This window comes from Betta splendens, chromosome 21 (genome assembly GCF_900634795.4).
Source record: "Betta splendens chromosome 21, fBetSpl5.4, whole genome shotgun sequence".
NCBI classification, from domain to species: Eukaryota; Metazoa; Chordata; class Actinopteri; order Anabantiformes; family Osphronemidae; genus Betta; species Betta splendens.
The window spans coordinates 15,421,416-15,449,358 of NC_040899.1; the positions used below are offsets into that span (position 1 = coordinate 15,421,416).

At 44.0% G+C, this 27,943-nt stretch overlaps 1 long non-coding RNA gene across 3 annotated transcripts; it reads left to right on the plus strand.

The window, feature by feature from the left end:
- The first annotated feature begins 329 nt into the window (after positions 1-329).
- LOC114847850 (uncharacterized) lies at positions 330-27,900 on the plus strand. 3 transcript variants are annotated; one of them, XR_008693449.1, is made up of 7 exons: positions 330-790; positions 3,231-4,063; positions 4,157-4,231; positions 9,918-10,447; positions 11,008-11,113; positions 11,196-11,377; positions 24,937-27,900. It is a non-coding gene; the product is annotated as an uncharacterized LOC114847850 (long non-coding RNA). The 3 variants fall into 3 exon arrangements; XR_003784284.3 differs by lacking the exon at positions 24,937-27,900 and adding an exon at positions 12,019-24,928; XR_008693448.1 differs by lacking the exons at positions 330-790; positions 24,937-27,900 and adding exons at positions 2,844-2,977; positions 12,019-24,928.
- The last annotated feature ends 43 nt before the right edge of the window (positions 27,901-27,943 follow it).

Sequence of the window (27,943 nt, forward strand, 5' to 3'; positions counted from 1 at the left end):
CTAAACCCAACAAATCCCACATACAGCAAGCATTTAATTTGACAGCAACAGTGGAGAGGAAAAACTCCCTCTCTAACGAGGAAGAAACCTCCAGCAGAACCAGCCTGGATGTGGGCGGCCATCTGCCTCGACCGGTTGGGGTGAGAGGATAGAGAGATAGAAAAGCACAGCAACAGCAACAAGCAACAACAAGCAACAACAGAGCACAGGCAGGATGGTAGGACCAGGGACTGGATGCAGGCAGGATTGGTTGGATTCGCAGCTGCCCATCACAGACAGAGAGGGGAGGAGAGGGAGAAAGAGTGGGGGTGGGGTGGGGGGGAGAGGAGAGAAGCACAACTACTGGACAGAAAGAGACAAGGTTAGTTAAACATGGATCAATGATGGGAGGTTATGGGACAGAGGAGGTAGAAGGAAACAGAGGAGCTCAGTGTATAAATTAAGTCCCCCAGCAGTCTATGTCTATTGCAGCTTAACTAAGAGATGGTTCCTGTGACTAACAATAATTGCCAGTGACCTGAACCATCTCTAACTATAAGCTTTATCAAAAAGGAAGGTTTTAAGCCTAATCTTAAAGGTGGAGAGTGTGTCAGCTTCTCGAACCTGAAGAGGGAGCTGGTTCCAGAGGAGAGGAGCTTGGTAGCTAAAAGCTCTGCCCCCTGTTCTACATTTAAACACTCTAGGAACCACAAGTAGCCCAGCGCTCTGAGAACGAAGTGTTCTGCTGGGAGCATAAGGAACTATAAGGTCTTTAAGATAAGAAGGAGCTTTATCATTGAGTACTTTGTATGTGAGTAGGAGAATTTTAAATTCTATTTTTTTTTCTATCTTTCAACGTGGTGTTCTTTGTTTGAACATGTCTGTTGTGCAGTTATGGTGGATGATTGTCTTGTTCCGTGGGTGGTAGGAAGGTGAGCCATTAGGCTAATTATAGACAGAGGTTGGGGGCATGACAGGGTCTTTGACATGGGAGTGGCACAAGATGAAAAGCTGTCGCTGTGCCAGGGTGTGTGTGTGTGTGTGTGTGTGTGTGTGTGTGTGTGTGTGTGTGTTAGAGAGTGAGCTCTGCTTTCCTTACAATGTGCACAGAGCACACACTCACCTTGCAGAATCCTGTGTCTCCTATGTCCTCATTTCCTAATCTGTCATCACTCTACCTCGCTCCAGCTCTCACCCTTTTTTCTCAGCACTCTCTGTCTCCTCTGGCCTGGTGTGTCTCTCACAAGGTAGAGACTGTGTCTAACAGTCTCCATCCTCAGAGATCTTTAATTCCTTCATTCCTTTTTTGTGTGGAACAGCCAAAGACATATTTTTCCATGGCAGCTGAGGCCTCTAATCTGAGTAGATCAGAGGACATAGAAGCACCAAACGAAATGAAAGAAGTATCATTTTCCTTCTCTGAACTGATCAGGATTTGTACTTCTGGTCCATCTCTGGCTGGAGCCGTGTGAAAGGCACCGTGATTGGAGCAGTATCTGCGTTTATGATGGTACAAGCAGTACACATGGTTCTAACCGCCCCAACACACCCACAGGGGTTTAGCCAGGATTTCCCAGATTAGTACAAGGTTTCCCGCAGATCTACTCTGTGTTGCTTGGGTTGCGATTAATTTAACCCAGACATTTAGAATACAGCAGAGTGACCAAAATCTTAACATCAGTACATGTGTGACAATATTGTGTTTTTGCATTTCTTAGACAATTTTTTACCAAACATGACCCAGTGTTTTTTAAATTGTTATCATGTCAGGTAACTTCTCTTTTGTAAGACCTCTTCTTATAACTCATTATAAATGATATTATTTGTTTTGTTGATTACTGATTAATCAGTCCTTGCTTTCACTTCCCAGTAACAGCTAGAGCAGCGTTAGGCTTGTGATGCCTCAGTTGCTGCGTATGGTGGCATTTAAAGGTCTAACCACTGACATGGTTGAGTGAAGGAAACAGAGCAGCTCCCCTGTGGAGCCTGGACGCACCGTCTGCAGGGCCTGCAGTAAAATGCTATGTAGCATATTTAATTGCATGTCTGTCTACTTCTTGACAGATCATTAGTGTCTTTATATGTCTGTAATAATGGGCTATTTGTTATCATTAGGTATGTGGATGATGTGGAATGTTCTCTGTGGAATGCTGTTAACTGGGAGCAGAAACGTTTTGAATGGTGAAAGCCTCAACTACAGCCTAGCTGCTTTTGGTTAAAACTGGGCGGTGGACTGAAGCACAGTTGCTTCTGCAGGGAAACCTTGCTCCTCAGCACTTTGAAAAGTCACACAAGACTAAGTGTGTTCACAGTAGTTGCACTGTGATCTCTGCACAGCGTGCTTTTCTACGGTGCATGATTATGTTTCACTGACAGTGGTCAATAGGTGCAGGTCATCGTCATTGATCCGTAAGGTAGATCACGGCTCGGATGATTTAACCAGCAGAGTCAGTATGGGGTGCTGTTGAGCGGTTGTTGTTCAGACGGGACGATCAAAGTTTTTGATTTTGATTTATTAGCGAGCATAACTTAGCAAGTAGCTAGCGGTATTGTGTTAGCTAACTGTAACCTGAACCCCCCACTCGTTATCTAACCCTAACCCTAACCCTAACCACAATAATGTCCGAAGCTGCTGAACGTAGCAACTTAGCTAGCTGCTAGCTGTTAGGTAGAGCAGGCACCTACTGGCCCATACGAATGGGGTGATAAGTTCTCATCAGCCCATTCGTTATGAGTAATAACATCCGAATTGGGTGCTATGTAAGGGCTACTTAAAATGTAGGATAGAATTTAAAATTCTCCTACTCGACTACAGTAGAAAGCACCTAATGATAAAGCTCCTTCTTATCTTAAAGACCTAGTTCCTTATGCTCCCAGCAGAAAACTTCGTTCTCAGAGTGCTGGGCTACTTGTGGTTCCTAGTGTCTTTAAATGTAGAACGGGAGGCAGAGCTTTTAGCTACCAAGCTCCTCTACTATGGAACCAGCTTCCTGTTCAGGTTCGGGAAGGTGACACACTCTCCACCTTTAAGACCAGGCTTAAAACCTTCCTTTTTGATAAAGCTTAGAGTTAGAGATGGTTCAGGTCACTGGCAATGATTGTTAGTCACAGGAACCATCCCCTAGTTTAGCTGCAATAGAAATAGACTGCTGGGATACTTCATTTATACTGAGCTCCTCTGTTTCCTTCTATGTCTTCTGTCCAATAACCTCCCATCATTGATCCATGTTTAACTCTGTCCTCACCTACAGGTATCATCGAACTAAGCGTCTGTGATGGGCAGCTGCAGATCCAACCATCCTGCCTGTGTCCAGTCCCTAGTCCAACCATCCTGCTGTGCTCTGTTGTTGTTTGTTGTTGTTGCTTTGCTTTTCTCTCTCTCTCCCCTCACCCCAACCGGTCGAGGCAGATGGTCGCCCACATTCAGCCTGGTTCTGCTGTTCTTTCCTCATTAGAGGACATTTTTCCTCTCCAGTGTTGCTGTCATATTATAATCAACTCTAGCTTCCTTTGTGACTGGTTTACAAACAACCTGAGGTTTTCTAACATCGTTCTGCTGCATACTCATCATGGTGGTGGAACCTCATATCCGTGCTTAACTCTTTTAAGTCATGGAAGAAGCTGCCTAGATGCCTAGATCTGTAGATGCATGTCAGGGGTGGAAATGTCTTTAAGCAACTGAGAAAGACTAATTTTTCAAGCTTCAATGCTCTTTTTTCCAGTTTTACTCAGCAGCCCCTGCTAAGTCACACTATCAGCTCTTAAAGCAGGTTGTACAGAAAGTCAAACTACTGTACCACCCTTGTAATTGTTTTGAGTTCTTGTTACTCACATTAGAAGCCACACTTAAGACATGGTTTCACGGTTTCAGGTGGCGGTTGAGTTGCTAGTTAGTGTACATATTGTTATTGGTCTGCTTTGGCAACACACCTGAAAAACCATAGCTGGGAGGGTGAGACCAGGAGAGAGCAGCCTCTGTTTACAACCGTAGTCGCTGCAGCTATGTGCCCGTGGCAGGCGAAGAAGTGGTGCATGACAGAGAAGAATAAGCAAGGGCGGATTGGACATCACTCATCAACCACAGGTATTTCTATAAATATCTTCCAATGATGTCGTTTTCAGCCGAGAGCAGTGAAACGGTGGAGACATGTCGGTCATTGTCTGCTCTGTCTTCCAGTGGGTTTGAGGGAGTGAAGGACGTAAGACGCACCTGGAGGCAAGACATGGTTTTGTTTGACACCGTTTAGCTCAGGTAAAATTACCCAAGCTGAACTGTGTGTGTTCTGGCTTGGCTGCACGGCTCCACTCAAAACCTTCCAGTACTAGTTCCAACCAAACATGACCCTGAAAGGCTGATGTAGTGAGGATTAAGACCTAAGAAGTTGGCACTTATGGACTTTTATGTAAGTGTGTTGTGCAATTATTTTGTCCTTAGCATTAAAAACAAGCTTAAGAGACATCAGGTTAAGAATGACACACCTACACACACACTCACACACACACTATCACATTAAAGTGCGAACGTGGTTTAGGAGCTTTAAGCCTGTTCTCTGGGTAATAAATCACACTTTCCCCACACAAACTATGTTCAAGACTATGTTCATTTTAACTGATTAATTTACTGTTCGCGCACAGTGTTAAATGCAGTGACTTTAGAGTTGAGCTCAACTGCTGTAGAGCAGATAAGCAGTTTTTGGGCAGTGTAATGTTCAGATTATCAGGATTTTATCAGGATGCCGTGACTTCAGCTATGCTTATTGTGACTGATGCGGCATGGCATTTCTATTAGAGTAGATTTAAATTACATCGAAAGCCTCGAGCCTCTGCAGACCTGCAAGCCCTAGTCTGTCACCTTCTAATGGAGGAAAAAACAGGTAATGATTCAAATTCCATCTGCAGACACATGGCCGTGTCAGATGAATGCTAGGTAATGACAGACTGTACACTGGTATGACAGCTCCTGCTTCGGGGTCTAGAGCTAAATTGAAACAGTTGGAACGTTGCTGGATGGGTGATGGATGCTCCCTGAGCTACGTATCAGCAATGTTTGCTGATTAGCATTCTGTGGCTCCTTCAGGTTATTTAGTGTTGCTGCAACAGCTCAAAACCACAGAAAATAAATAGCCATTTTAATTTGTGTATTACATAATGTGTGTTTGTACAGGTTTGCAAATCCACATCTACTGTACACCGGCTGCTTTCCATCAGGCCGCCCTCAAAGCCACTCGCTGGTGATTGGTATTGGTAAAAACAGCTGATGATGGAATACTTAAAACATGTAGGGAGAGAAGAAGACGGAATTCAATGCACATGTTTGTAGTAGATATGTGCGTGTGAGACATGGAAGGAGGTGGAGAGAGGACTGAACATACGTTGGGTATGACACAGATCGCTGCACGGCTGTAGTTACAACCTGCCTGGGGCTGGACCTGTGTTGCTGGAGCTGTCAGTCACAGAGTAAAGCCGGGCTTTCTGAACAAAGCGCAAACCGTGACCTGAAGGCGGCGCGTTCTCTCTGACCATGAGGTGCTTGTATTAATAGCAGCTGAACAGGCTTCTCCCAGAAGCTCCATGTGCCCAGCCAGACAGCACACATCACGCCCAGCACTGGGAGCCCAAGGCTCGTCCACACTGAGCTGCTGAGCTGAGCTGTCACTCTGAACTCGTACTGCGTGCTGTTGCTTTCTTTTGCATTCAGGTTGGTTGCTCTCCCCCTCCAGCAAAAATCACGTGCTTTGTTGTTTTGGTCTTAGTAGCATTAGCTGCTAATCCACGGTGCATGTTGGATGGACTGGTAGACACCTTTCGCGGTTCAGACTTACAGTATCATAAATGAGTTAGCACCTTGTTACTGGGTGCCTGAGCCAATTTAGTTTAATTTAGCTATTGAACATTCTCAAAAAACTGCAATTGCCTGTATTTGTGTTACTGTTTTATTAGTCTATACCGTTGTCTCTTAGTTCCGGGTTACTTGTTTTGGGGCTTCAATCACGATGACACACCTGTCACAGTGTGGTCCCAGTGTGTGCTCGGCAGAAGCTGGTTGCGGCGCTAAAGGCAGGACCAAGCGATCCTCAGGTCCTAAACCAGAGTCTGTCCAAAACACAGGAGGAAGAAAAAAGGGTTTTACATTATATATAAGTTATATATAAGTTATAAATAGTCATTCAGGTTCAGTCATGATACTTACTGTAGTTCATCTGTGTACAGTAGCTTCATGAGCACAGTCCAGTGTCTGGTGTGTTTGTTGTGTTACTTATGTTCAGTTTCTGACAAACTGCTCATTGTAAAGATTCTAATTCATCTTAGTTACAGTTACATGCAGGTTTTATGTAAGAATCAGACTAGTTTTAACAGGTTAGACATAAATCTAGATTCCATGGTCTAGGACCAGAGGGGCGATCGGGACTGCAGTGCACATGTTCTTAAAGTGTAGATGTGAGTGTGACTAACACAGACGCGAGAGAGACGAGGGAATGAGACGGGAGGAGTTAATACGCTTTGGACGTGAGCCAGATCACTACACGTCTACAGTTACAACGTGCCTCGGGCTGGACCCCTATTGTTGGAGCTGTCAGTCACGGAGTGAACGTGCACGCTAAAAAGGCAGCAGGCAGGCCTTCTGAACAGAGATCGATGCTTTCCTGGCCTCCGTCCCACCTGCGGTTTCCAGACGCGTACTCCCTCTCAGCTGGGGACAGGCAGGATTACGACGAGGCCAAACCGGCTTTGCGTGAAGTGTTTGGAAAATCTGCAATATGGAGGAATCAGTTTACCAGAGGTGTTTATCTGCTGGGCTCACGCTTCAGGATTTCATGAGGGACTGCAAATGTGTTGTCTTCAATTGTAGTGTTATTCGCATAAGATGTCCTATAGCCTACTGTAACTTCCTTTGTGGGGGACATGTAAGACATGGGGGACATTCAAGTCATGCAGTTGTTTGTCACATGAATGTGGAGTAATGACCACATCTTAAAACATCATAGTAGTGTTTTATTCTGACACACGCCACTGTGAACCTGCTCTAATGTGTCTTGAGTTCAGTTCACAACAGAGGTCGTCTGAAGGTGTAATCTTTATTTTGAAAAATTTCACGTACAAATGTTTGACTTGCATGAGCTCCAACCAGGAGCTCCACAGAATGTTAGCCCTAATTCGGCATGAAAGCGATACACCTTGGCTTGTTTCTACCTGTCTAACACTGACATCCACTCTCTCTGGGCACACGCTGCAGGTACTGTGTGGAACGTCCAACTAGTTTGAGCCGTTCATCCTGCAGGGTGTCAACAACATGACAAATCTGACAAACGTGTGTGTGTGTGTGTGTGTGTGTGTGTGTGTGTGTGTGTGTGTGTGTGTGTGTGTGCGTGTCCGTGCGTGCGTGCGTGCGTGCGTGCGTGCGTGCGTGCGTGCGTGCGTGTGTGTGTGTGTGAGTGTGTGTGTGTTTGTACTTGCAGTAATTTCCCCACTGTGGGACTATTAGAGGTTTTTCTTATCTTATCTTATCAAAGTGAGAACCAAAAAGCCAAAAAGCGTGTTTTCCTATCAAAGTGAGAACAGATTGTGTTTAAATCAGACGAGCATCAAACCTCTCATGAGGTTGTAAAAGCAGCGCTTCAAACTGAATTTAGTAAAAGAAAGGAGCAGGTTTAAACCCCGAGCATTCAGCCAGTGCTTGGCCTTCTGTTACATCAACTCTCGCTCATTTAATCTGTGACTTACTCCACACTGGACCTCATGGTACAGTATAAGCCTTGTGCGCTGGCATGACAGATTAGCTTCTGTGGTAGTGTCTCGTGTTTTTTCAGCTGGACAGCTGCTGTGTAACTTAACCTCAATGCACCTGGAATCATTCACCAATTTAAGGGATCCCCAGGGTGCAACTGTTTGACCTAGGAATCCAGGCACTCATGGGACAGACAGACCTCATGGTGTCAAGCTCTGCAGTGGGCACAAACACTGTACTTCACTGAAGTGAGCTTGGAGGCTGATCTACTGTCAGTCCCCAGGCTCTTCATCCATCGTTTAGCCATTTCTGAATGCCATTGTATTGACACAAAACGATTTCTCTGTGTTAATACAGCACAGTTGTGGGTTTCAGTCCTCTGGCTTTGTTACAGACGACTGTCAGTGAAAAGGATGGAGCAACATTTGGAAAGATGCCAGACATGCGTAGCTGTTAAAAGCTGTGTTCCCTTCATGCAGAAGTAGGGGCCTGGCAGTGTAGATACTGCCTCCATGACTTCATGGGATACTCAAACAGAAACACAACCAGTATTAGTTTGCTACAACAAAAGAAAACAATTCAGAGTAAAGAAAACACTTAATGCTAAGTGGAGGTAGATACAGTTACAGACAGAGGAAGCCGATGCTGAGACCAAATACGATGTACGTACAGCACTAATGCTGTAATTATGTCAGTAAACACACAGTGTAAAATCACAGTGAATGGCTCAGCTGGGAGTTGCAACATAGATCTACAAACAAATGTTTACAGATGTCATGACAATTAAAGAAAAGAAGCTTTTCAATTTGTTAAACGTCAGGAAGATAAATTCGTTTTGAGAATTGACTGGGATCCAAAACTACACCTTCATGTCAGCTCAGGATTCTCCTCCCACAGGTTCCACTGCTCTGTAAATCTGGCAACTCGTGCTTCTGTCTTGCACATTGAGTGGTTTCTCTTGGGACAAACAAAACAAATTACTTTATACATTAGCTAATAAGAAGGACGCTTGCATGTCCTCTGACCCTAACAGTAAAAGCAGTTACCATAATGGATGGATGCATTTTCATTGGTAGTGTGGACTGTGCGCTGGGCTAAAACCACTGGCAAAGGACTGTAGGTATCTGCATGTTAGTATTTTCACCCATAGCAGTCAATGAGACGAAGCATCTCAGTAGGTGCTTGTGGATGAGCACCCACCCTTGGACTCATTATGACCCAAACCCATGCACGGTTGCGTGCTGGTCCTTTTTCAAGAAAGTGACTTGTTTAAGAAGAGTGATCGGACAGAAACAAAATGAATAGACACAATATTGCAGCGCAAACCGCTTCCAGGCACAGAAATGCCAAGAGTATTATATGTGACAGTGACGCAGTGATTTTCCTTGGAGCGCTCCCACAGGACCCGGCTCAATGGAAGTGTGTTTGAAGCTGCTGCTGCTCCCTAGGAACACACGCGGTGCAGCGTCTGGTAATCCGTTACTTTCTGTCAGGCCCGTTTACCACTGTTTGTCATCTGAGACCAACCTAGCTGAGAGACGGGCTTTGAGGGCAGATGGAGGCAGCACCGGCCGCCCTATCACCACCGCCAGCCTTCCCCGTAACGACAGGTGCACACTTGACCTTTCTCGGTACAATTTAGGATCAGATTGCGCCGTTCCAGCTCTCCGTATATTTGCATGTGTTTAACCCTGTTAAAGACTTCTATCATGTTCATGGCGATCCAGGGCTTGCGTTACACCAACTGCAGCACATACACAAAGGCGTCCTTTGCTCGGAGATTAGCAAGCAATTTTAGCAATTTACCTCCAGCTCATTTTATTCATACGACACAAGGACGTCTTTGCTGTGCAGCCTGCCACGATTAGGACATGGGCTGCGTTTTGCAGACAAACCAGGAATTTAAGCGTGTTCCTGATTCTAATTGGACAAATCACATTTTCTAAAATCAGAAGAAAAAAGTGAACTTTGCCAAAAACAGCCCGGGACCACGTATGAATAGCTTCCACTCGCTGTCTGGATGGCTGCTTAATGCTTCACTGTTTGCAGAAGTGGTGCAGAAACAGCAGAGCATTGCCGTTTAATTAGTCCATTTCATGGCCGTCTGACATGCTGATAAAAACTCTCCAAAGAGGGTCTCCAGCAGGCGGGTTTGAATGTGGTCCCACTTGGCCGAGGCACAGTTAAGCCTCACTTCTTGTCTCTCACGCAGACGTGCAGCGCTGGAAGGGAGACGCAGGCCTGAGCATCTCTGGGTCGACACACCTCCAGGCAGATGGAGAAACAGGATCCAGACGATTCCATGTGTGTCACCGTCTGATTTTCTCATCAAAAGCTCTTCCTCTGTGCTGGTGGAGGAAATTCAGTGTCAGATGTCCTCAGATGTGTGGTTTGCATTTGCCAAGATTCACTTTCATGAAATAAGAATCCACATAGTATCAAATGCAGTTTTTCACATTTTTTTCAACTTTTTTAATTCATATTATATATTTTAAATATTCATGTGAATCTGTGTAAACAGAACAGATATGTTGATTTTTTTCTGATTTTGCCATGTAGTCTACTGAGAACAGCGTCTAACACTCCCCCACTTCAGTCCCAGAAACCCTCAGTCCATTGTCAGAGGCTTTAGTGTCTCTTCACACTCTTATTTTGTGCATCTAAGTTTGGATTTGGACGATCATACAACATGGCCAAGGGAAGGAGGACCAGGACGGCCAGAGCAGGTTGAACCGATGGCAGGTGAGTAGAACCAATGCAGTACTGAGTACGGAGTCCCTCATGACTCAAGCTCCGGTATGGAGAGGCGTTCATGGTCCACCCAGAGCCTTCACGGTGCCCAGCGCCAGTTAACATCAGTCCTCCGCTCATGTTATTTGTTCTCAGTGGAGTAAAACCTCTGAAGCGTTTGCTTTTGTAGAGGTCTGCGCCTACTGGTGGCTAATGATCAAGGGCCGAGTTGTTGCAGCGCTTGGCTTCCATTTTTAAGCTGCTTAGCGCTTATTTGTGTTTGTGTTTAAATAGTGTTAAATAATGAATTGTGCCAAAGTCCTGCTTAAGTCAGATGAAGAGGCACCAAACATATTTCATACATATTCTAAGTTATGATGAATATGGAACAAGATGAGTGAAAGTGACTAATACTGTATAAATCTAAATGAAACACCATAAACCATGAAATACAACACAACAGAACATTAAGACAACATAATTTTACTGGATTAAAGGATGATGTTGACTTCATGACATGTGATATATGAGAACAATCTGCATTTCAGGGTCTCTGTTTGACTTTTCAACAGAAACGATACATAATTAAAAGGCAACGTGAAAGAGAAAGAAAGAAAACAAGAACACCCGAAAAGAGTAAAAATAGAAAGAGGGGAAGAAAGAGGGAATGAATCACAGGTATTATACTCAGCCAGGTCTGGACAGGGAACAGAATAGGCCCATTGTCTGGACCTTCATCACACAGGCCATTTCATTACAGAATGAGCCCATGCACAAGGAGGCGATGGTGGCTGCCCGCTTCCCTGGCCCCTGACTCATCAAAGAGCTCCTTTCTCCTGCCTCAGGCTACCTGCATGAGCAGAGAGACGGGCATAGGGGCAACGCTCTGTGGAAAACAAACAGGCAGCAGGCAGATAATGTGTCTTCGGTGAAAAGACAGAGGTAACTTCATAGTCTGTGATGTTTCTCCTGTGATTTAGAAGCGTATGTTTAAACCCTGTCTTTGTGTTTTTCTCTGTGCTCCAACAAGTCACTTAGCACCATCTAGGGTAGATTCACAAAGACCATACATGTAGCTTTGCCTGCTGCCAACAGGGAATTTATTATTGTACAGTGTTTATAATGCAAAGCAACAAGCAGCACAAATATCATGTTAGCAGGTATGAATAAATGAAAAAGTGCCAGCCACAGGCATAATGTAAATAAGTAACAGGGAGCAGGGATGGATTCAGCTGATTGTCCGTCTCTGATACCAGTTTTTAAAAGTCATCAGCTTCTTCACATTGTTCCTGAAAAGTTTTAAATGAACGAGGAGAGACGAGGGAACTGAGAGAGAACTCCAATGTAATGTGAAGCTTTTCAGTCAAATTGTTACTTCACACAGTAACAGTGCATGTCAGCAGTTTAAACCCTAACCCACAACGGAGCTCACATTTCTAAACCTCAGAAAAAAACATTGGATTTCAGCAAAGAAAAGCTTTGTTTGCTCTTTGACCTGTTAACGTCCACTATGTATTATAAGAAGCGTAATTAATTCTAAATGCTCCCTCTGGGTTCAGTGACATGTTTGCTTTGCTTCTCAGCTACAGCACTGCGGTCACTGACACCAGGTCCATGAACTCTGCAGCGTTGGCTACGAGGTTACAGCCTTATCTTAGTTCTGAAGAAGCTCATCCCTCGGTCCGCCCCCAGGGTGGTGCGCTTTGCTGGGCTCCCGTCGCTCTTTTTGCGGTCTGTCCAGCCTCCATGTGAACCCCTGTGGCTGTTATTAGAAACACTGCTCCAAAACCCCTACTAGCCACGATGTGGAGATGATAGATTGCGCTTTGTTTGGATATCCATTTCCAATTGCAGGTCGTGATTGGCGAGGGGAACCTGAGATGATGGGTTTGCTGTGTTATGCTGCCAAAAGGGGAAATGCATAAAGGAAGGGAAAAATAAAAAGATAGAGAAAAGGAAGAAAGCAGTACCAGTGGTCTGCTACTATCTGTGACTATCAGCTTACAAAAGAGGAGGAAAACTGATACGCACATAGAAAACCGCAAGCGAGGACCACGAGAAGCCCAACAAGCCCAACATGTCAGTAGCAGTCAGAAGTAAGGAGAGATAATATACATGGGGCATTTTACAGCTCAAACAAGGTGCTGCCACAGTATCAGAGCAACACCACTCACAGGATGTTGTTGAGGTGGCCGCCATTAGGGACGACCTACAACAACACGGTTACAAAAGCTTCAGAGGGAGGACGACAGCAACTAGTGTCTGTAGCTGAAGCTCCGAGCTGCTGTCACTGCATGCGTCGGTTCTGGGCTCGGCCCAGCTTGAAGTGGGCAAAACATCAGCTGCTTCATCTTTGACCAGGACATGAGATGAAAGCAGTGGGTCGTCCTGGACACGGCTTTACTGGACCCACTCACTAGCAAAGTCTTACAATCAACGCTCTACTACAATAGATGGCTGCAGAGAAAGGCCTTGACGTGATTAAAAGTGGAATTCCTTCCAACAACCAGCAGTAGAAGTGTTTGTACAGTCTGTGACATCTCCTGTATCAATAACTGCCTTTGATCTGCACATCCAAAGAAGGAAGAAGTACCCTTTTGGGCTAACTTAAAGATACGACTCCATCACCAACAGCATCTCTCATCATTTGTGGAATTATCGAGCATCTTGGACCACCCACAGATCCAACTGGGGATGAATAGCTTATGTGCAGAAGGCAGCCAGGCCAAGACTCCCTAAGACACACAGTGTCTGATGAATGATGCACAACCTGCTGCAGATTAACGAGGACATTCATCTGGTCAGAAATACCTGTCGATGCTCAATGGCCAGAGATGAGAACATGTGTTTGTCCGGTTACATGTTACACTTCACGTTCATAGACGCTCACTGACAGTACAGTTTGAAACAAATCTGGATGAGGTGTGGGCTGAGGCTATAGAGATGACGTGATGCTCTTTGTCTATGGGTCATTTACTGACTGAGTCCACCGGGTGAGAGAGCTCATTCTGGGGAGCACAGGGATACGTCACAGTTAAGGCTATAAGTCATGACGTGTGTGTGTCACTGAAGTTCCTTTGGGCAGGTCTCCCTTCTATGCCAGGATTCAGTTTTGTCTCTAATGACATGACAATGTATTGTTACGCCCTTTAAGTAGGGGAGAAATTATGAGTGATGAGAGTAACAAGTGATGCTTCCTCACTGATGTCTTTACTCTAATGAATTGTGCATAAACATGTACAGTACATGTACCTACTGTATGACATACACATTGCCATGTCCACAGTACATGGCAATGGAAACAAACCAACATAAAGTATCAGTAGCGAGAGTTTACCTGTTGCCGAATGGCAGCTAACACTAGCGGGCTAGTACACTATGTGCCACACTAATCAAACACATCACTCCTTACGAAACACTATATGTTATTTGGAAATGTTAAACATTTCTATAATTATATAAATAAATATCAAAGTGTGGAGAAATAATGAGAGTAACAGGCTCCAATAAGGAAAGCAGCATGATTTTCCAGGCATGTGGGAAGACACCCGACTAATCAATTTCAGGTCCATAGATTAAGGTCACGGCCTGGATGACCGATCTATGGTGTAATATCACTCGTCACAGTATCCTATTTAAAGGTCAAAACAACTAACTAATTTATCTGAACTTGAACAGATTTTGAGGAAGGCACTAAAACTCATAGTGACAAATCCCCAAACTTAAAATTCTGAAGGCAGAGACAGAGAAGGCAGAGAACTCTTTGTCAACCTTTGGTCATTGTCCTTTATTTTGGCGGTACCAGGGGAGGTTCTCCAGTACCACAAACTGTAATCTTATTTACCTTAGTTATTTTTAGGTTTCTGTGGTTCATTATTTTATTAGAACCGTAAATGATCACAACATATTTTAGAGTAAACTAACAGATCTGTAAGAACCTAGCACTGACTGAACAGTGATTATTATTAGATCCACCTGTTGCTGATAAATGGGGATCGTCCAAAGCAGCATTCTTTTCAAGGTGTCTCAGCCTGTTTGGATTCCCGGTTGCCAGGGTGGGGTCAGTGTTATCTTTAGTGACTCCTACACCTACGCTCAGGTGGCTGCTTCAACCGTCTCCTTCTCCGGGTGCCGGTGGGGTCTGAGCCGAGGGCAGAGACTAAATTATGCCACTAAATCCCTCAAGTGCAAGCCTCTGCAGAGAGCCTGCGTGTAAGGCTGCAAGGCTGGGGGAGCGTTCTCGGATCCACTCCAGGAAATTCTGCATGCACAATTTGTCTTTGTAACAGGAGAGCTGGCACGACCCCCGGCTTAAAGATGTCATGACCGGACCAACTTAGCACGCAGCCGAAGTGCTTATTATGCATTGTATACTCAATCCTGACACAGGGGAGCTTGGCGTGGCTCACGTCCCAGTGATCAGACTCAGGCTTTTTCTCACCACATCAGTTTGTAAGAGACCTGGTGAATTTCCACAAACCTCAGCATGAACTCTACCACTCAACCATGAGAGACTCCTCATTTTGGGAGAGGCCAGAATCTGATAAACACAGGGGAAGAAAGAACGAGGAAAAAAAGAACGACAGGAAAATGGAAAACATGGCTGGCACTTTCAGCAGGTTTATTTGAGGCCGTGACAGTGAGCCCTTGGAAGAGGGATGGCGTGTAAAGCTGGGTCCATGGATGGGCGGAGGGGACACAAAAGGGGTCGTGACAACTAGACATGGCATTTCAAAGCCTGCTTGCTTCTTCTGTGCAGTTTGGAAGATAAAGGAAAGAAAAATCGGATTATTTTACTCCCCGGATCCCTGAACTCAGTGGGGCAGAGTGGAGATGGTGCCTGGGAACGATTTGTCCAGCCATTATCTCAATCCATTAAGGATGAGAACTGCAGGCAGTGCTTCAACGTCACATCAGAAGAAGTGCAAAGTTCCTACATTATTGTGTTTTTTTCTCATCGAAGGGACTTTTTGCTCTCTCTGCTAGTATTAGTTTTACTAGTGGTTCTTGTGTTTATGGTGGCTGAGTGTTGCGGTCTTCATGCTCTGTCTGTGTCTGATGGACAGAGACTGGCTTTCATCTCGGCTCCACCTGCATTTGATGAATGTGAAGGCTTTCATTTTGAGTTTATTGCATCAGTTTACCTACAGGACTTATACAATGTCTTCAACTACTGTATGAAACCAAAATTCTATATTACATGTACATGTAGGTTTTAGACAGCAAAAGCTATACGAAGGAGATTTAAACTACCATCAACACATAGTCTGCACAGCTGCAACAAGCCTCCACCATAAAAGCAATGTACCAAGTCTTTAAAAGCTCTGCAGTACGTAATAAACACACTCTTGAATGAGAAACAGAAGTTTGGAAGGTCCCAACAGATCTGTGGTAAAACTGATGCATGGAAATATCATCCCTCTGCAACACGAGCCACCTGCAATGCCAAACTATCCCAGAGAGCCAGCGGACGCTACTCCATCTATCAAGTGAAGTCAGATTCAGCTCCACTTCTCCATCAGGAGAGGAGGCCACAGGAGAGTCAGCTCAGTCCATCCAGCAGCAGAACGACCAGGCCTGTTGAGCTCAGAGCTGACGCATCTTCTGTTTACAGCTTCATAGGTTAGAGGTGTGTATGTATGATGCCTGGACCATGCACAGGTCATTTCTGCTCCACAGGAAACACTTACTGTTCAGTATTTAGCTCTGTCCAACTGCCTCCACTTCCCTTTAGTCAAATAAGCTTGTGTTCAGTGTCTTGGGCCAATTCCTTTATGAGCCTTGTCTATTTAACCAGACCCTTCAAGGAATCTGAGTATCGACTGTTTGTTTTACAGCCTAATATATAAATACACCAGTGCTTATTTAAGCAGTGTGTCGGCCAGATAGAAACAAACCATGAGCGTATAAAAGAGAGGCTCAACAATGGCCACGAAACATGAACTGATGCTTGATGCTAAACTTTGGTCTGAGAGAAGCTGGGTGCTTGTATAATAAAATATGTTTACATGACTCAGAAACCAGGAAGAAAACAGCTGATTGCTCTTCAGTGATGATTCACAGTGCAAAAGCACACAGTGACGCACACACGGTGCAGGTTGCGGCCAGTTCTTCATCAGTCCGAGGCGAGCAGGGAGCGGAGCCATCTCGTATCGGGTTCTGCTCCCTGCAACGTGGGCAGAGCGCGTCAGAAAGCTTCCACACGGCAAAGAGCTCACACTGCATTGTTCTCTGTTCATGAAAAGTCCAGCATCAAATCCATAACACAGTGATGGCGGCAGCATCACCTGGGTTCTATAGCTGGCAGCCTCTGTTGAGCATTAGCGTGTGCTTCATGTACAGTACGTGGCAGCTGCTGGAGTATCAGCCTTCAGCCTGCATCTGCTTTTACAGTGCTTTACCACGGGGTCTCTTTACTGGACACAGCAACTGGCCTCGTGGGGAACATCTGGCACATTCAATCTTGTTATTAATTAATCATAACATTTTCTCTGGTCACCACAGATGGAAGCACTTGATCTGGGCTGGGACTCCCATTATCAAATGACGATAGCTGCACTGACCTACTGGAGAGCACACAACTCACGTGTGCGCTCCTCTGTTTGCTTTGAGACGATTTCAGAACAAATGAATCATTTGTGGAAGTTTTTGTTTCCTAAACAGAGAGGATGTGATGGTGTCGTGAACCAGGGGGTAAACTCAGTAAGCGTTTGGACTGACCTGGCTTCCAGCTCCATCCTAATGGAACCTAATAGTTTGGCTCACAGTGTGACAGCTGACAGCTTGTGTGGGGATTTTGTCTGACTACATACTGTATTTCAGCCCAATATTTATGTTTCAACTTTGTTCAACAGATCTGAGTCAGAATTCAGAATGATCTGAAAAAATGTTCCGGTTTTGGTATTCAGTCACATCCAGGCACCTTTGCTAAACAGTGACAGGTGTAAACAGTGTTTAGGTTCTATCTGACTAATAAAAAGGTCACTTAAGCATCTCATTCTATAAATATACAGTCAGGTCCCCTAGCTGTGTCATCTGTATTAGAAATTAACCACTGAAGATGTGAACCAGGCTAACATCTGTCAGTGTGAATTTACTCACTTTAACCATTCACACACCGTTTTTTCAGGAAAAAATGGGCCGATAGTCACAGATCCTGTGTGCCATGCGGCATTAATGATTTTTACTTATTTGCGGTTATACAGGTAGAGGTATGCAGAGATATACAGGTAGTCAAAAAATAATAATATTTGTAGCTGGAATTTACAGTTTAATAAAATTTTGGTAAATACAGCAAAAGCTGTTATTTTGCTAGCTAACATGGCTGCATCGATTTTAATTTTGTCCAAAATATTATCAAATTATTATCTAAGTTCTAACTCATACGCTCTCCCACATTACACACAGTAAAATTGTGACTTCAAATTGTAATTTGCAAAAACTGAGCCTCAAAATGTTTTTATTAACTTTTTCACAAAGCTTTATACATGCAAAACCTCTGAACAAAAATAAATAAACATAAATTTCAAGCATATTAATTAAACCAGTGGTCTGTCTGTCTGGAGTCTAAAAACTGAAACTTAAACACAAGTGTGTCACTGGATAACTATAAAACTAAAGTGGCTGAGTGCAATAGGAGTGCAGGGTTGTCAAATCCATTCACCAAGTGAACATGTAAATACATGACAGAAGTGAAAGTGAATGAATATCCAAAACAGAACTTACTGTATGTGCATGGCTAACTTGAAGCAGAGAGTTTGGATGTTTGACTCATACAGTATAGTCCCAGCCAAAGTCCATTAGTTCTTAGTAGACTGGACTAGAGACAGGAGGATTGATCGAAGTCAACTTTTTCTGAATGATCCTCTTCTTTTAGATGGGACTTTGCCTTGTGTAGCCTTGATGTCTCTCTTAGGATTGATTCCGATTAACTGTCTGACCAACAATTGTGGGTGTTAAGGGTTAAAGGTTATACATTTTTTTGCACGCCGACATACTAATAATGACATAAACCATTTATGCAACACTCACTTTAGCATTTACAGCACTGGCCATATCCTTCCTGTGAGGAAGATCTTAAACTAAATAAATATATATACCCAGCTTTTCATGTACAGTGACAATTGAATGGAAAATTTAGATATGTTTATAAGCTCTGTACACTCAAATGTGTCCATTTAAGTTACGCAGAACAGGCAGGGAAAATTGTAGGATGATAATAAGAAGTCCATTGTCAGTTTGAAATGTCACAAATTCCTCTAAAGAGAGAGAAATGTTACTACCATTCGTCCCTTTTATCTTCAAAATTTAGACATCCCTGGCCAAACCTTGCATCATTTAGCAACTGTAAAGATCTACACTCATCATGCACAATAGGACTTGTTTTGTAAATGTTATGTACTTTAATAATTCCAACAAGCAAAAAAAAAAAAAACTCTGACCTATTAAACTGACGGATGAAGATGGGGGAAAATTTAAACTGGACGATTGTCTCAAGCATGTGGGCTCACTAGTTGCTTGTATTCACATGATGCATTGGAAAAAATAATGTAAAATACTGTTTTCTCTACTCAAAGTATTAATACTGTAGAAAACTCTTGAATTTTATGCGTAAAAAGTGTAGAAAGTGTCTTTATTTAATAGGCTTGAGTTTGTGTCCAGATTTGGTGAAGGTGTGATTATCTACAGTTCAGTCCATGTCATAAAGCTCTCTTCATCTATATGTGATATATATATAAAAAAATTCCCCACTCACGCCTTCTATTGGAGCAGTCTTACTCCTACAAGCTTGGTTCCTCTACCAGAGGTCTGGGAGCTTGAGGGTCCTGTGCAGAATCTTAGCTTCTCCCAGGACTGCACCATTCTGTACAGAGGTCTCAGATGTTGTTCCTGGGATCTGCAGGAGCCACTCTCCCAGCTTGGGAGTTACAGCCCCTAGTGTTCCAATCACAACGGGGACCACTTGTGCCCTCCCCCTCCACATGTTCTCTATTTCTTCTTTCTGCCCGTGGTACTTCTTGACCTTCTTGTGCCCCTTCTTCCTTATGTTGCTATCACCTGGGATTACTGCATTTATCATTACAGCCTTATTCTCTAGTTTAGCTAAGTCTGTATCTGGAGGTCCCACAGGATCTTAGCTCTGTCATTCTCAACCACCTTTGGAGGTGTGTCCCATTTGGACTTTGAGACTTCCAGCCGTTACTCAACACAGATGTTCCTGTACATTATGCCGACCACTTGTATAGCATTCCATGTATGCCCTGTCTGCTACAGTAGCTTGCACTCCGCTGTTATGTGCTGGATTGTTTTAGGGACATCTTTGCACAGCCTGCACCTGGGGTCCTGCCTGGTATTGTAGATCCCAGCCTCTATTGATCTGGTTCTTAGAACGTGCTCCTGTGATGCTAGTATTAGTGCCTCTTTGTCTGTCTTTCAGTCCAACTTTGTCGAGCCACTGGTAGGATTTGTCAATATCAACCGCTTCTTCTATCTGCTGCTGGTACATATCATGCAGGGGTTTGTCTTTCCAGGAGGGCATAGGTGTTGATTGCCTGGACTTTTGTTCTTCCTTTTCAGCTGACTTCTCAAGACTTGTCCTACCCTTTGGAGGTACTTTGTGGTTGCTGTTCTCCTTGCGGCCTCTTTGGCTTTGGCATTTGCCTGTGGGATTCCAAGGCATTTGTAGCTGTCTTTCACATCTGCTATGTTGCCTTCTGGTAGTTCTTCCCCCTCAGGCCTGACTACCTTTCCTCTTTTTGTATGTGGTCGGATGGTAGATCCACACTTATCCAGTTCGAATGACATTCCGATGTCTTGGCTGTATATCCTAGTGGTACTGTATGTATCAGCGCGTCGCTTTGGTCGCATATCTCATTCATTCTTGGCATACAGCTTGATGTCATCCATGTCAGCCAGAGGTGGCTGATGATTGCGTCATTCCATAGTCAGTACCCATAACCAGTCTTGGTGACAATCTGGCTGAGGGGGTTCAGGCCTATGCAGAACAACAGCGGGGACAGAGCATCTCCTTAGTGTATGCCGCACTTGATGTAGACTTGGCCTGTCGGGTCGAAGTTGGCCTCTACAGTTGTTTTCCACTTTCCACTCTGAATGAAGGTTCTTAGAGTCCTGTTGAACTTGTATACTATAGTTCCCAGCATTCCTCGAAGGCTTATTTGTTGAGCCACGTGCCTACTCATCTTGACTGCTATGGTGCATTACAGGAGCTTCCATGTTGTGCAGAGGCAGGTTATTGTGTGGTAGTTGGATATGAATGCTCCCTTCTGGGGGTTCTTCAAGATCTTGTTAACCATTCAGGGTGAGTTCCCTCCACAAGTAGCTTGTACATTTCTGCTGCAAGGCGTTCATGGAATGAGGTTAGCTTCTTCAGCCAGTAGGCATGGATGATGTCAGGGCCTGGTGCTTCATACCTGAGACTTTCTCTTGGATGTCTACCATTGTGATCTTTACTAGAGCTTTGGGGAGGTTGCTGAGGTTTGCTCTCAAGTCCACCAGCTACTTGGCATTGCTGTTATGTGATGCCTTCTTCTCCCATATGCCTTTCTTTAGTCTCCAGCCTTGGCGAGCCTCTCTTGGATTGAAGAGATACAGTCTCCAAAGCATCAGGTATGGTCATGTTGCTAATAGTCTAACCTCTTTCAGTATTTCCTTGATCTTAGCCTCCAAACACCATTTTCATGAAGGATACTGCACACTTATGGCTTGATCTTATAGCCAAGTACCTAAGGATATGTGTATTCTGTATATCAGTTTATTGGTTTCAGTAATGGTCATGATTGGTATTGTTGTAGTGCTGTAATCACATCTTAGCAGACTCAGGCTCAGGAGTTTCAGGTGTCTATTTTAGCCATGATCTTCATTCTTAGGTCAGGTGTTATTGTGCTCTCTGATTGTGGGGAGAATGATGATCCTGACCTGGTCACCTGGCTCCCCCTTGTCGTAGCATTTATGTTGTGTTGTACCTCATTAATCTCTAGTTGTGACTTGCTGTTTCTTGCGGACATGAGAGCACTACTACAACTACTAGTTGTTTTGGCGCTAGTTCAGATGTTAGGTCTTGAGGTATCCATAGTGCCCACATTCTCTTCATGTAGTTCCACTCACTAGGGTTACTGCTGTAGTAGCATTGCGATAATTCCCTATTCCCCTCGTCTGTCCACGAATGTCTTAATCCAGCAGCCCAGTTCACATTAGGTTGATGTAGTTTCAGTACAATAGATCCAAGAGGTTGATCTTCAGACTTTGTGATTATATACAAAATTATTTTTAAATTTGCTCATCATTTGTCATGGGTTACGGCAAATAAAAAATGAATGCAAATCTTCCTTCAGGCATCTGTTTTAGGAAATATTAATAAACACTCTTGGGCAAATAAGCAAGATCAACATGGTGCTGTTCTTGATGGTTTGTTTCCTAATGCTCTGCCAAAACACCCAGTGCTGTATTTATAGTAAATTGCAACAAAAATAATTTGTTTCAACAGTACAAACAGAAAATCTTCCATCTTGCTCTAGTATTCCATGCTGCATTTGAAGTGCCAGCAAAACCAATCACATTCCTTAGACTATTTCTCATTTCCTACTTCCTTCATTCACAGACTCAAATAGCCTCTGAATCATTCCATGGCACCCGCACCAGTGTTTACACTTTGCCTCCTTCCGTAGTGGAATATTGTACCGTTCATGACACCAAGAGTTCAAAAATGTTCCGATAAAATCAATAACAGAAACCAGAAAATGAATTTAAATGCTTTGAGGGAAACTTGCTCAAGTATATTTTGTGTTTTAGATCAACAACATGAGCTAAAGATAAATTTTTGTGCTAGAACCTGCCAGAGAAAACTTGTATGGCACACTGTAGCATTAGGTTTCCTGTGGAAGTGTGATAGGTTCTAAAAAAAGATTGGGACATAAAACACTGCAGAAAATGGGACTTAGTATAAAACCTTATTTTATTATTTATTATTAGCAGCGATGTAAACAGTGCTTAATGTGCCAAAAAATAAAGTGATTTGATTTTTGAATTGTGTCACATCAAAAGAAGCTGAGCATGCAAATGAATATAAACAACATGAATTAAAAAGCAAAGTAGATGTACAAAGACAACATAGGACCAACGCCATGCAAACCCAGTGAAGTAACTAGTTCTGCTCCTTCAGGTCAACAGCAGAGAGCATTTAAGTTGTAATTACTAACAATAGTTTCAAATACACATATGTATTTATTTACTGTAGATGTTTAGTTTGAACTCACATGAAATGTAGGCGCGTGTGTGACCCACTGCGAGTGACTGTAGGACGTTGTTTTTATAATGGGTGTGTGCTACAGTATCCTTCTTCCTTCAGGCTTTACTGTCAGAAGCTATGAATTTGGGCTTCACAGTCAGTCAGTTTTCTGGCTCTAAACCTGTCAATTAAACCCGTGACCACATCCTAGCTGAGTTCAAAAAGCTCTGCCCTGATTAATGAGATGCTGAGTAATACATGTGCTTTGAAAGGATGCTCACTCTGGAAGATTTTAACAAGGTGCTGCATACATAAAAAGACTTTTTGTATCATTTTGGAAAACAACGAGGCTTCCAGACAGCGCATTTAATGAGCAGTGACTTTTTCTGTGCCTTTAATGAATGACATGTCGCCGTGTTGCGTAACAGGTACTTTGCATTTTAATTAAAACTTGCATACAGCGAATTTAATTGGAGGAATAAATGTTGTAAAGAACAGCCCATGGGTCAGAAGCTCTGCTCAGAAAGTCAGGGTGGAATCAGTCCAAGTAGTTTACAGTATCTACAGTAAAAAAGAATGATATGACCATACGACACAGCCTCTCGCCTAAATCTGAACCACGAGCAGACTTCCCAGGTCCCGTCGCCTCCGTCTAGACGGCTATAACAACCCACAGGTAATCACGGACCAAACGTGTTAAGAGCGGCCGAGCTGTGAGGGAGCCTGCATACCTCGTAAACCCTGGGAACAAAGGCGGCATCGTCATCGCACTGTGTTTATGTAGTTCCGCCTGTTTATTGTGTTTGTCTGGATCTATATTTAGGACGAGTTTCCATGAAATGTCATCTTTAAAATGTGGAGCTGCAACCTAGCTGCATGCTCAGCCCTGCTATCACAAACACAGCAGGCCTGCCAGGATTAGCTGCTGCTAAGCTCTGTGTGGTGAGTCATCAGTTGATGCATAATTCATTTATGCATAATATAGGCAATCTGTTGCTAACGCCAAATACGTCAGCCACACAGGAGTCATACATATTACGGAGAGGACATTTGCCAAAGTACTGTAGATGCAAATAATGATGTAAATCTAAAATTCCCCTTTTCAAGTAGCACAAATGGCTCTGATTAGTTTAACATTAACAGCTGGAGGGAATAAGTGTAAACCAAACTTAAACTGGGTGGACGAGGGAGAAACTCTCTGATGATTGACTGGCTTCATGGCAACACAAGAAGGGGGGTCAAATATTATGCTGTAAAGCTAATCTGAGCACTGCGTGTTCTGGTCTGCGCGCCTCGACCCCATGCTGCTCCTGGAGGACCAGGATTATATTGTCCAGATGGGGAATAATAGCCCACACCTGGGCCTTGGCACAGCCCTTAGACACGGCCCAAGCATGGCTCTGAGATCTGACTCAGCTAAACATAAGTGAGACCTGCCCACCCCCAATGTGGCTGACGGAGGTCTGCCAGCACTGAAGTCACCAGGTTAACCTGAATTCTAACCAACTAACATCATTCCCGGGAATGATGTTAGTTAGACCTGGGTCTAACTTCAAATCTTTCAACAGCCTTCACATAGCTAACATGGCCTTGGCTGCTTGTTAGATGCTGTAACGCATCCATCCCTTCGTCTAATTGCCTGTATCCTTCCTTTCACTCAGCCATGGGACAAAGAGGACCACATGCAGACATCCTGCCTCCAAATCTGCCGTCACTATGGCGACACGAAACAAAATACACTGTGGGTCTACTATAGCACCACATAGATAAAGAACTACTAAGAACAACTAATTCACTGTTTCTGTACAATGTGTAAATAAAGTAAAAAAGAATGAAATGACACTAAACTGTAAATCACAGCCCTTCATTAGACTCACTGGTGAAATGGTTGCATGGTCTGCATCCTTTAAACATCACACATACAGGCTTCATCATCTATTGGTTTGTCCCAGTCCCAATCACTGAATAGTGATCAGCTCATACTGTACATATACAGTAGTATTGATGTACAGAATTTAAATATTGAAACATTGTTGTGAGTTGCTATTGAAAAAAAAAACTGACACAGTTTGTACTTCATAAACACACAGTAATACACAAACAAATGCATCCATCTACTAATATACTGTGTACTGTAATAATATACTGTAGAGCCGTCTACTGAAGATACATTCTGTCTTTCTGTGCCTGTAATAACTGTAAAACCATGAGGAGGTGCTGAAGTGGCAGCTTTAACTGTGGGTTCGTTTCTTTCCAGTCCAGGTCCAGTCCTTTTCTTTCTTGGTGGGAACCTAACGCTGTGGACTGGTCTCAGCAGGATCAGCTGCCAGACGATGGTGCATGCTAGCAAAGTGTAGGTAATGATAAAGTATGCTTTAGCAATATTTAATGTATACCCAGGAGCTTATTAAGTTAAAATCAATCATAATAATCATAACTTCTATGAGCATTAATGAGCGTCAGGCTTTAGAGTTGCCCAGTAAAAAGAAAACATCCTGGTGGAAACGGTGGCGTGCGCGTGCTGCGCTCCGTTTACAGTGGGCCAACTGTAACAGCAGCGCTCTGAAGTTCAGAGGCCGCTGGTCCTTCGCCCGGTCTCTCCTTTCTGCTCTGACTCGGGCTCTCCAACCCAAACAAGTCAGTGCAGATAGGCCAGCGCGTCTCCTGAAACCGGAGCGTAGGTGCTCTGCCGCTCACATGCCTTGTGGCTTCTTGATGGCATACTTGTCAGCAGTCAGGGTTTGGGGAAGTTCTCAGAGAGTGCATTCCTGGTGATTAACAAAGCAAGCCCGGGTTTCCATATAACAGAGCACGGCCACGGGAATGGTTTAACAGAGTTACAAAGTCCTGTCTTGTTTCAGGACCATGGAAACGCTGCGTGTCCTTTAGCAAAAACATGGCTGTTTTTTTTCTTTTTATTTCGCACACACACAGATTTCTGTGCTGGTCCTAGTAACTGGTCCCAGTCACTGATCCCAGTTACTAGTCCCAGTCACTGGTCCCTGTCACTGCTCCCACAGGCCAGTGTTTGGTCGCATAACCCGCCCTGAGCTGATCGTCGTCATTCCGGTGTTTGCTGCACAGTTCAACATCAACATGGTCCAACTAAACACTTCTGGCTGTGAATGGAGCCCCTACAGGTTGTTTGACAACAGATGTGTGCTGATTTACATTTTCTTGAACACAGCCAAGAATAAATGCTGCAATTTTAATTTTGATTTAATATGATGTTGCGTGTATAAACCCAACGAGACAGAGGATGTGTGTGATTCACTGTATGTTGAGCACAAGCCCTGATGCGGACTCCGATGCGGATATAGGCCGACGTAGACCCGTGGAGCTGGAAGGGATGTGCGATGGCTGCAGCTTAGAGGTTTAAAAGGGACTGGACCTGCGGCGCTCTCGGCCTACAGCTGGAGGAGAACACAGCTCCTGCAGGAAACAGGAGAACTGTGTGCGCTCCAACTTTGAACTTTGTGACCAGGTCCTGTGAGACAGCTACAGTACCAGCCGAGACCAGAGAGCCCCACCGTCCAGAACCCCCCCCCCCCCCCCCAACACTTCAGTGCAGCTTGAATTATTTAACATGATATGGTGACAGGGTGGGGAACAAAGTGAGGGCACACCCAGTCGGGGATTCCGGACATGCTGCTTAGCAGTTGGGTGATTTCTGGCATTGAAGAAATCTTGAATGTAATTTGTCAAAGCTGACACCACAAATAGGTCTAATCTAAAACTGTGAAACCATTAAGCCTTTAGGAAAGCAGAAAGCTTCTTCCCAAGTGAGCTTGGAAAAACGTGGGTGGGAAAAGAGAATGAGTAATGCTGTGAAGAGAGTGTTAAAGAATCGAATGCTCCACTGTTCACACCTTCTTTCCATTAACTGCTGTGGAGCAGTGAGCAGCTCAGTAAGTGACACTTCATTTGGATGTTAAGCCGTGAATGGTGTGAATGTTTTCAAATTTCAAAGCAAATTCTAACAATAAATTACAGGAACTACTGAAAAAGTATCAAAAAACAATTTATTTATTACATTGTGTTTTTGGGGGATAGAGCTAAAAAGTTGTACACAATTATTTAGATATTTTGACAAATAAATATGTGACCAGTGCATTTATGTTTGTGTTATCTGTCACATACTGTACCACTTGGCCACCTTCGCCACATGCTACATCATTTCCTGTTTGCTTGTCACATTCACCTGCGTGTGGTGCATACAGTACAGTACTCACACTTTGCTGCTCTGTCACACACTGTGTGACAGCGTGTACTGTAGGTGTGTTTCTTTGTTCCTGCCTGTTCAGTGGCTTTATGACCCAGAGAAGGCTTTCACACAGAACTGCAGGATCTTGTTCGAGTGGGTCTGGTCACACGGGTCTAGCTTCAGCAAAGTGTTTAGCTACCTGTGTGCTGGGGTGGAGGCGTAACTACATGTTAGAGTTCAAACTGTGACTCCACCAAAGACAACAGACAGTTGAATGGGTCCAACCTGCGCTGCAGGGAAGGCTGGTGACTTCACCCCAGAGCCGTTAACAGAAAACTCAGTCCAGAAACAGCAGTAGGTTCAGCTTAGAGTACCAAGATCCAGAACCAAGGTCCAGTCCTATTCTACTAACTCGTGATATGGTTGATCAGGAAAAGCCGCAGTTCAGGCAGATGCTTTGTTTGTCCTCTGGCCAATCACAGCGTTCAAATAGACAGAAAGTGAGAATGTGCGTACATGACGTAGCTCCTCTCCAACTCCTTCTAACCTTGGCCAAGACCAATTCCCATCAAAGACCCGCAGAGGATAGAATCCCACCATCTCCTGGTGATGAGTCAAGTTTATTTTGGAGGGGAAGCCAATGTTTTCTCCACCACAGCACACACCACACAGCCCCTGTCGTGTTTACAGAAACCTTCTCAAGGTCTTTTCACCCTCAGTGTAACACAAAGTGACGCTTTCTTTGTTTCTGCGTCCAAAGCATACAATTAAAAGCTTGCATTACACACCGTTGGCTACCACCATGGCATATTGTATGTTTGCTGCCTCGAGGACTCACTGTTCCTCTGCATAAAAACAAACACTTGGCCTAATACTGCAGCTTTTTACTATCTTAACTTTAATAGTTTGAGCCGCCTTACCATCATTCAGATTACCAGATCATCTGTGGTGTCTGCGGTGATACTGTTGCAGTCAATAAAGAAATTTTGTGACCTCTAAGCAAACACATTTTCAGGATCTAATTGTCTGAAGACTTTTATTTGTGACTCATGACTCATGA